General features: G+C 42.4%; 2 pseudogenes; one reads left to right on the top strand and one right to left on the bottom strand.

Moving 5' to 3' along the window:
• Positions 1–6427: 6427 nt before the first annotated feature.
• LOC113899336 lies at positions 6428–6835 on the bottom strand (annotated as a pseudogene).
• A 2411-nt stretch (positions 6836–9246) lies between these two features.
• Positions 9247–10469, top strand: LOC113899302 (annotated as a pseudogene).
• The last annotated feature ends 245 nt before the right edge of the window (positions 10470–10714 follow it).

Raw genomic sequence — 10714 nt, 5'->3', positions numbered from 1 at the left:
CTGACCCAGGGTTTCTGAGTCTTTGACTAGGCTTTCTCTAGTTTCAGGGAGGGGGGCTATTCTTCGTTGTTGTGTCTGGGCTTCTCACTGTGGTGGCTCTCTTGTTGTGGAGCATAAGCTGTAGGTGCATCAGCTCAACAGTTGTGGCACACTTGGGCTCAGTTGCTACCCTGCAGCATGTGGAATCTTCCTGGACCAGGGATCGAACCCATGTTCCCTGCATTGGCAGGCAGATTCCTAATCACTGGGCCACCAGGAAGTCCAGAATGGTTTTTAAATAGGGGCAAAAGATGAAAGTTTGGAACAGTAATAATCACATATACTGTCCCCCACCGCTTGTATATTTAGGGGTTTGCAGGCAAGATTACAGCAGGGCAGATGGCTGCTGTGGGGAGGCAGGACTCCAGATCTCCAGATTCAGAGTCTGTGCCTTACCTCCTGACCCATCTTGTTTCAGCTGCTCCCCTGACATGACTGAAGCCACCTGACCTCAGCTCCTTCTCAAGGTCTGGCTTCTGTATAATTGTAATTCAACCCAAGTGTGAAAGGACAGGTTCCTGGGAAGCAGACTCTAATATGGAGATTAGCACCCAGGAAGTTCATTAGGGATGCTCTTGTGCTCAACACCTGAAGAAAAAAAGAACTGGGCAGAGAGAGATGTTGGGCCACAATACAGGCTCAAAAATGGCCTCAGCCAGCCCCATGGGGCACTCTGAAGCTGGGATGACCTCTTTAGCATTGTCTTGTGTTAGGGCCAGGGCTGGTCTTTTGTACCCAAGCACTGTTCAACCATTGGATGTGGGTCTCCTGGGAAGGGGGAATGGCCTGATCCAGGTTACTCTCTTCGGCAGAAACAATCCCAAAGAAGACTTACAACAGAGAGCTATCTTCCTGCAGAAATGCTATGAGTGTTGGGAACAAGCTCTTCAGTCATGAATGAGGATTCCTGCAGCCCAGCACAGCATCCATGTAGTAATAATGATACATGTTTAATTAGCCCTTGTTCTAGGCCTGACTCAGGGTCTCCCTCAAACTCAGTGGGGTCTTAGAAACTTCAGGAACTTACCTAACGCACCTAGGTACAGGTATCGGACTCCTGAAGGGGAGTAAGAGGCCTTGAGTTCTAAGTCAGCTACTGACTCTCTTTGTGACATCAGGCAAGTCCCTGACCTCTCTTAGCCTCAGTTTCCCCATATGTATATGAAGGTTGAGCTGAGGTCCTTGGTCAATAGTTTGTGGCCTTATGATGCCTAAAATCATGGATGGCAAAGAGTGAAGCCTGCCTGTGCCTCATTCTTGGACCTCAAGGCCCACACCACCACCCCAGAGCTCTCACTTTTTGAACTGTCAGACTCACATCTTTATGGGCAGGGACTACAGGTTGAATAATCAAATACAAGTCAAAATTAGATCTAAGAGACAGTGCGCTCTTCCCAACTCCCCCAAACCTTCCCAGAATGGATTTTAGCTCTTCCCAATATTCATGGTTTCTGCCCTTACTGTATATTTGATAGGCAAGATACTTGGAGGTCGTTCAAGTTACCACCCTGTTTTGTGACATCACAGGTCACACAGAGACATCTATCTCCTAGGGAGTTATGATCTCACATTAGTTATTAGCAGCTCCTGGGGGCTCTCAGTGGGGCTTTTGGAAAAAAAGATAAAAGGTAATTTGGAAGTCTGGTTTTGCTTTGGGAATAATAAATCCTTAAATTATCTCCCTGCCACCAGTTTCACATTTCTCAGGATAGTCCTCTGTTCATCTAGCTTGGTGGTTCATTTTGGAATTGTTTTTGTAGATGGTTTACGCTTTTCTTCTAAGAGGAAACTGCCTTCGTTTCTCGGCTCTCCATTTTGACTTCTCATGACCAGAGTGAGATCAGGGAGAATGTGGTGCCCCCACCCACATTTCTAAACTAATGCGGAATGTAAAGAAGGAAACAAGCCAAACAATAGCCAGGCATGATCCTTGAAGTCATAGCGCAAGAGAAGGGGAAGGCCCGCAAATACCGCTTAGTCCATTTGCTCCCATGTTAGAGATGGGAAAGCTAGGGAGAGGGAAGATGAGACCCCAGCTTCTTAACAAGTAGGAGATCCTTCAAAATAAGAGGAGGAGGACTTTCAGAATATGGCCTTGCATTTGAAATGACAGAGCAGATATACAATCAATTTTTAAAGTAACCAATACACAATAGAAATAGAAAATAAGATGAAGAGCCACTGGCAGACCAGAAATATTGGGAAATTTCTAGATAATGGAAAGCAGGGGGTTTCAGAGTTCCATCTTGATGCTGAATTAAGTAAACTGAGGATTTCCTCCCCTGAATTCAGCCTTGAAGACACTGTATAATGAAAGAGGAGTGATATATCCCAGAATCAAACTTGGAGAAACAGAAGTCAGACAGGTCCCAGTCTGTGTGGATATGCAAATTATAGGTGGAGAAAGTCAATATCATGGATGGATGAGAATCTAGGGGAAGACTTTCTAGTGGATTTTCTCTCCTCCACAATAATCTTCCTTTCCACTTCTATGGGCAGAACACACCAATATAACACCAGCTGCAAATGGCAAGGTAACCTCAAAGGCAGTTTTGAAGCCAGTTAGGGTGAGAAATGGGCTTCCTTGGCAGCTACGCAGGGGATGGAGTTTCCATCTCTGGGTCAGGAAGATCCCCTGGAGAAGGGAATGGCATCCCACTCCAATATTCTTGCTTAGAAAATCCCATGGACAGAGGAGCCTGGCAGGCTACAGTCAATGGGGTTCCAAAGAGTTGGACACAAAGCAAGAAGAGATAAGAAAGCCTTCCTCAGCGATCAGTGCAAAGAAATAGAGGAAAACAACAGAATGGGAAAGACTAGGGATCTCTTCAAGAAAATTAGAGATACCAAGGAAACATTTCATGCAAAGATGGGCTCGATAAAGGACAGAAATGGTATGGACCTAACAGAAGCAGAAGATATTAAGAAGAGATGGCAAGAATACACAGAAGAACTATACAAAAAGGATCTTCACGACCCAGATAATCACGATGGTGTGATCACTGACCTAGAGCCAGACATCCTGGAATGTGAAGTCAAGTGGGCCTTCGAAAGCATCACTACAAACAAAGCTAGTGGAGGTGATGGAATTCCAGTTGAGCTATTTCAAATCCTGAAAGATGATGCTGTGAAAGTGCTGCACTCAATATGCCAGCAAATTTGGAAAACTCAGCAGTGGCCACAGGACTGGAAAAGGTCAGTTTTCATTCCAATCCCAAAGAAAGGCAATGCCAAAGAATGCTCAAACTACCGCACAATTGCACTCATCTCACACGCTAGTAAAGCTCAAAATTCTCCAAGCCAGGCTTCAGCAATATGTGAACTGTGAACTTCCTGGTGTTCAAGCTGATTTTAGAAAAGGCAGAGGAACCAGAGATCAAATTGCCAACATCCACTGGATCATGGAAAAAACAAGAGAGTTCCAGAAAAACATCTATTTCTGCTTTATTGACTATGCCAAAGCCTTTGACTGTGTGGATCACAATAAACTGTGGAAAATTCTGAAAGAGATGGCAATACCAGACCACCTGACCTGCCTCTTGAGAAACCTGTATGCAGGTCAGGAAGCAACAGTTAGAACTGGACATGGAACAACAGACTGGTTCCAAATAGGAAAAGGAATATGTCAAGGCTGTATATTGTCACCCTGCTTATTTACCTTATATGCAGAGTACATCATGAGAAACGCTGGGCTGGATGAAGCACAAGCTGGAATCAAGATTGCTGGGAGAAATATCAATAACCTCAGATATGCAGATGATACCATCCTTATGGCAGAAAGTGAAGAGGAACTAAAAAGCCTCTTGTTGAAAGTGAAAGTGGAGAGTGGAAAAGTTGGCTTCAAGCTCAACATTCAGAAAACGAAGATCATGGCATCCGGTCCCATCACTTCATGGGAAATAGATGGGGAAACAGTGGTAACAGTGTCAGACTTTATTTTATTGGGCTCCAAAATCATGGCAGATGGTGATGGCAGTCATGAAATTAAAAGACGCTTGCTCCTTGGAAGAAAAGTTATGACCAACCTAGATAGCATATTCAAAAGCAGAGACATTACTTTGCCAACAAAGGTCCGTCTAGTCAAAGCTATGGTTTTTCCTGTAGTCATGTATGGATGTGAGAGTTGGACTGTGAAGAAAGCTGAGTGCCAAAGAATTGATGCTTTTGAACTGTGGTGTTGGAGAAGACTCTTGAGAGTCCCTTGGACTGCAAGGAGATCCAACCAGTCCATTCTGAAGGAGATCAGCCCTGGGATTTCTTTGGAAGGAATGATGCTAAAGCTGAAACTCCAGTACTTTGGCCACCTCATGCGAAGAGTTGACTCATTGGAAAAGACTCTGATGCTGGGAGGGATTGGGAGCAGGAGGAGAAGGGGACGACAGAGGATGAGATGGCTGGATGGCATCACTGACTCGATGAACGTGAGTCTGAGTGAACTCCGGGAGTTGGTGATGGACAGGGAGGCCTGGCGTGCTGGGATTCATGGGGTCGCAAAGAGTCGGACATGACTGAGCGACTGAACTGAACTGAACTAGTGCCTAAACAACAACGGGGGGTGAGAAATAGATTCAACAAAGGCTGGCAGGCAGCCACTGAGCAGTCTCTCCTTCTTCCCCCACACCTTGATTGGGAAAAATGACTACACAGAGAGGCAGCTCTTAGGAAAGAGGAGTGACTAGGGCAGAGTTCAAACACGTTCTTTTGAAAGGCAGGGCTCTATAGTCGTGGACAAACAGGAAACAGATGCTCAGAGGCTCTGCACCCTGAGGCGCTCCCCTCAGAACTTCAGGAGGAGGCGTCAAAGTAGGACTCTGGTCTTTAATCTCACTCCTCCTTCCAAAGTACACATTATTGGCTGAGAGAGCTGACACTTCCAAGGAAACATGAGCTCTGAGCCAAAAACAACCAACAAACCATGACTATCACAGAAGTGAAGAAGAATTTGCATTAAGAACAATACATATATCCTTTCAAGGCGTAAGAGAAGCATTGTAAATATAAAGCAAGAGGAGCAATTATTAAAAAAATAACTAGGAATGACAAGCGTAATCATTGAAAGCAATAACTGGGGAAAGCAGCAGAATGTATTTGGGCAAAGAACAGATGAGAGTGTTGGAAGATTAGGCAGAGGACAAAAGTCAACATAAAATATATCACAAAGGATACAGAGAAGTTAAGAGGTATGGATGACATAAGTGGAGTGGATGACATGCATTCAACTGGAGTCTCAGAAAAAGAAACAAGATAAAGTATTTTAAGACACAATGTCAAATTATTTTCCTTAATTAAAAATATGGGGCCTTTGATTGAAAAGCACCTTTGCAGCATAGCCAGTCTTCTTTCACAGAACATTTGCTGCAGGAGACCTGGGCTAGATCCCTGGGTCAGGAAGATCCCCTGGAGAAGGGAATGGCTGTCCACTCCAGTATTCTTGCCTGGAGCATTCCAGGGACAGAGGAGCTTTTCGGACTACAGTCCATGGGGTCGCAAAGAGTCAGACATGACCGAGCGACTAACATTTTCACTTTTCAATGAGTGACACAGGAGGCTGGGGGAAGTGTGTGTAGCAGGAAGGGTGTAGAATAAGAAAGTGAAGTTTCCCCACAGATTCACAGTGCTTAGGAGACAAAGTCGTTAGAGGAAGGCGGTGGTTGTGTCAAACACACAGCTGGTCTCGATATTTGCCAAATTTTGAAGCTGTATTGATTTGGAGGCTAATCAAATTTCTTAAACGCATAAACGAATTCCCCACGGTGTTTTATGGCTATGGAAATGAAGACGTGACTAGCTTTCAATCAAACCAGAGGGAGACTGAGTCAAAAAGAACTAGAACCCAACCTCAATCTAGTTTATTTTTTAATCACATTGTTGTGATTGGCACCATATCTTATCTACATAAGATAGAAAGGGTAAAACCTATCTAGGGAAAATTCTTCAGTCTTAGTTCATATATGTAAGATCTCTGCATGCGTGTTAAGTTGCTACCGTCCTGTCCAACTCTTTGCAACTGTATGGACTGTATCCCACCAGGCTCCTCTGTCCATGGGATTCTTCAGGCAAGAATACTGGAGTGGGTTGCCATGCCCTCCTCCAGGGGATCTTCCCCATCTAGGAATCGAACCCTCGTCTTTTAGGTCTTCTGCATTGGCAGGTGGGTTCTTTACCACTAGTGCCACCTGGCAGATCTCTAGTGTACAATAAAGAATTATAAGGCACGTGAAAAGGCAGGAAAATGGGATCATATGTGCTCAGGAGAAAAAAAAAGAAGACCCACAGTTGACCCATATTTTCCAGTTACACAAGATTTTTATTATTTTTTTCTTTGAGGACAACACCCTTTATTCCACACTAGTGAATCAATGCATACAGCACTAAGGGTCTCCTGATTCACTCCATCACTGAAGTACGCCTGTGCATCCCCCTAGTGATGGTGCTGTCTGAACTGCAGTCCACAGTAGCTACATGTTGCCTCCTTTGTTTCTTTGTCCGAGTTTATGTACACCGTGGCTGGCCTTGGATCTCTTCATTCCTGTCACAAGATACCACTTGCCTTCTGACTTCACTCACAGGCTGCTCTGCTATCAGGTCAGTGGTAGAGCTTTCATTCACTTCCTTCTGACAACCTACAAATGGGAGTTGCCTATAGTCGTTATGGTCATAAAACTGGCCAGTGTGTGTGACCTCCTCACCAGCTAGTGAGGACTGCACACTGAAGCACCTGGTGCCCCCTGGGCAGGCTCCATGCCACCAGCCTGCCCTGGTCCAGCAGCCAGAGGAAGGTCACTGCTGCCACCATCTTGACAGACATTGGGATACAGAGTCCCAGCCACTGGACCACCAGGGAAGTTGCTGCCCATTTTTTGCTTGGGTTTTTTGTTTGTTATTGAAATGTATGAGCTGCTTGTATGTTTTGGAAATTAAGCATTTATTGATTTCATCATTAGCAAATATTTTCTCCCAGTCTGTAGGTCATCTTTTCATTTTGTTTATGGTTTCCTTTGTTGTACAAAATCTTGTAAGTTTGATTAGGTCCCATTTATTTATTTTTGCATGTATTTCAATTGCCTCAGACAAGGCATTTTTAAAGAACTGTTTCAAATATGTTGAAGGGGAAAATGGAAAGTATGACAAAATTGTTAAAAAGAATACTTTAGCAGAGAATTGTAATCTGTAAAAATATCAAATGGACTTTTTCTGGAGCTGCAAAGTATAATTTCTGAAATTACAAACTCACTGATGGATTTAAAAGCAACAAACAGAATTGGTAAACCCAAAGGTCAATATAAATTATCCAAACTGAAGCCCACAGAAAAAAAACAATGGAAAGAAGAGACATGCAAGACACAATCAAAGGTTTACACATAGTGAAACTGGAATCCAAGCAGAGAGGATGGAGAGAATGAGTTAGAAGCAAAGTTGGAAGAGAGAAAGATCAAGAACTTTCCAAAACTGATCAAAGATATCAATGTATAGATTCAAGATACTTGGTAAAACCCAAGTAGGACAGATACAAAGAAAATAATGCCTAAATACTTAGTTAAATGGCTGAAAACCAAAGCTAAGTAACCAGTAGCCAGAGAATAAGTAAGTAGCCAAGTAGCTAAGTAAACCAGTAGCTAACTAAAAAGTAGCCAGAGAATAAAGACGCATTATGCACTCATCTCACACGCTAGTAAAGCAATGCTCAAAATTCTTCAAGCCAGGCTTCAGCAATACGTGAACCGTGAACTTCCTGATGTTCAAGCTGGTTTTAGAAAAGGCAGAGGAACCAGAGATCAAATTGCCAACATCTGCTGGATCATGGAAAAAGCAAGAGAGTTCCAGAAAAACATCTATTTCTGCTTTATTGACTATGCCAAAGCCTTTGACTGTGTGGATCACAATAAACTGTGGAAAATTCTGAAAGAGATGGGAATACCAGACCACCTGACCTGCCTCTTGAGAAATTTGTATGCAGGTCAGGAAGCAACAGTTAGAACTGGACATGGAACAACAGACTGGTTCCAAATAGGAAAAGGAGTACGTCAAGGCTGTATATTGTCACCCTGCTTATTTAACTTATATGCAGAGTACATCATGAGAAATGCTGGGCTGGAAGAAGCACAAGCTGGAATCAAGATTGCTGGGAGAAATATCAATAACCTCAGATATGCAGATGACACCATCCTTATGGCAGAAAGTGAAGAGGAACTAAAAAGCCTCTTGATGAAAGTGAAAGTGGAGAGTGAAAAAGTTGGCTTAAAGCTCAACATTCAGAAAACGAAGATCATGGCATCTGGTCCCATCACTTCATGGCAAATAGATGGGGAAATAGTGGAAACAGTGTCAGACTTATTTTGGGGGGCTCCAAAATCACTGCAGATGGTGATTGCAGCCATGAAATTAAAAGACACTTACTCCTTGGAAGAAAAGTTATGACCAACCTAGATAGCATATTCAAAAGCAGAGACATTACTTTGCCAACAAAGGTCTGTCTAGTCAAAGCTATGGTTTTTCCAGTGGTTATGTATGGATGTGAGAGTTGGACTGTGAAGAAAGCTGAGCGCTGAAGAATTGATGCTTTTGAACTGTGGTGTTGGAGAAGACTCTTGAGAGTCCCTTGGACTGCAAGGAGATCCAACCAGTCCATTTTAAAGGAGATCAGTCCTGGGTGTTCACTGGAAGGACTGATGCTAAAGCTGAAACTCCAATACTTCGTCCACCTCATGCGAAGAGTTGACTCATTGGAAAAGACTCTGATGCTGGGAGGGATTGGGGGCAGGAGGAGAAGGGGACGACAGAGGATGAGATGGCTGGATGGCATCACGGACTCGATGGACACAAGTTTGAGTAAACTCCGGGAGTTGGTGATGGACAGCGAGGCCTGGCATGCTGCGATTCATGGGGTCTCAAAGAGTTGGACATGACTGAGCGACTGAACTGAACTGAACTGATGTACTTTCAAAGGAGCAACAGTAAGATTTGATCATTTTGCATCAAGATTTTGGAAACTGCAGAAATTGAATGACCTTTCTTAAGGTGCTGAAAGAAAAAAAAAAAACACCCTGCAAATGTAATTCTATCTCCAACAGAAATACCTTTTAAATTATGAAAGCAGGGAGGGTAAGTTGGGAGGCTGGGCTTGACATATATACACTGTTATATATAAAATAGATAATTAATGAGATCCTACTGTATAACACAGGGAACTCTACTCAAAACTTTGTAATGGCGTATATGGGAAAAGAATCTTAAAATGAATGGATATATGTATAACTGATTCACTTTGCTCTACACCCAAAACTAACACAACATTGTAAATCAACTATACTCCAGTAAAACTTTAAAAAATATGAAATCAAAGTAATGACATGTTTCAGACAAAAAAAAGGAAAAAAGACAAACCCAAACTGCGGCCAAAATAATATGCTACTGGAGAATGGATGGTCAAATAAACTAATGGAATCAAATAAGAGAGTCCAGATATAGATCCACATATATACAAACAAATGATTTTTTATTAAAATAACAAAGCAAATTCAATGGGGAAAGGAAAATATCCTTAATAAATGGTGCTAGAAAATTTGGATATCCATATGAGAAGTAAAGGACCTCAATCCCTACCTCACACTATACACAAAACCCAATTTGAGTCCGATTATAGGCTGAAACATAAGAGCTAAAATAATAAAGCTACTAGAAGTGCTAGGGGAATATTTTTGTGACCCCTGGGTAGGCAGGGAATTCTTAGGGAGGATCCAGAAAGTATAAACCATAAAGGATTGGTTAATTGGATTTCATCAAAATTAAAAATTTCTATTCATCAGAAAGCACCATCAAGAAAATAGGCAAGGGACTTCCGTGGTGGTCCAGTGACTAGGACTCCAAGCTCCCAATGCAGGGGCCTGAGTTCGATTCCCTGGACAGGGAACTAGGTCCCACATGCCAAAACTAAGAGTCCACATGCCACAATGAAGATTGAAGACCCTTCATGCTGCAACTAAACCCTGATCCAGCCAAATAAGATAAAATAAATATTAAGGGAAAAAAGCCAAGGGGAGATCAAGAGGCCAGTCTCCAAGATGGTACTGAAGAAAGACAAGAAGCCCAAGAAAGTCAACCTGGAGATTTGATTTGAACCTTACTCACAGAGTCAAAAGATAGAACTTTTGACTCTGGAAATTTTGAACGGTTTCTATAGGAGAAGGTTAAAGTGAATGGAAAGATTAGAGATCTTGGGAATGTTACTCACTTTGAATCCTTCAAGAATAAAATCACAGTTGTTTCTCAGAAACAGTTCTCTAAAAGGTATTTATAATACTTTACCAAGAAATACCTTCAAAAGAACAATGGCTTCATGTGGTTGCATCTGAGAAGCAGACTTATGAACTTTGTTACTTCTAGATTAGTCAAGATGAAGATGAATCTGACTATGAGGAATAGATGAAGCCATCCTTTATAGGGCTTTGCTTGCTAAAAAAACAAATGAAGCATACAAGAGAAGCATCTTGAAATAGACCTTTAATATACCAGTGACTCTGTATGTTAAGCATTCAGCTCCTTAAGTGTATGCTGTTTATATGATGCTGGCTTTCCTTTAATACTTTTAAACTTTTTGTTGGAGTATACTTGATTTACAAGGTTCTGTTAGTTTCAGGTGTACAGCAAAGTGAATCCGTTATATATATGTCCACTT

This window comes from Bos indicus x Bos taurus, chromosome 10, assembly GCF_003369695.1.
Source record: "Bos indicus x Bos taurus breed Angus x Brahman F1 hybrid chromosome 10, Bos_hybrid_MaternalHap_v2.0, whole genome shotgun sequence".
NCBI lineage: Eukaryota > Metazoa > Chordata > Mammalia > Artiodactyla > Bovidae > Bos > Bos indicus x Bos taurus.
Note: the sequence above shows the minus strand (reverse complement) of the source record. Positions and strands in the feature narration are given on the sequence as shown.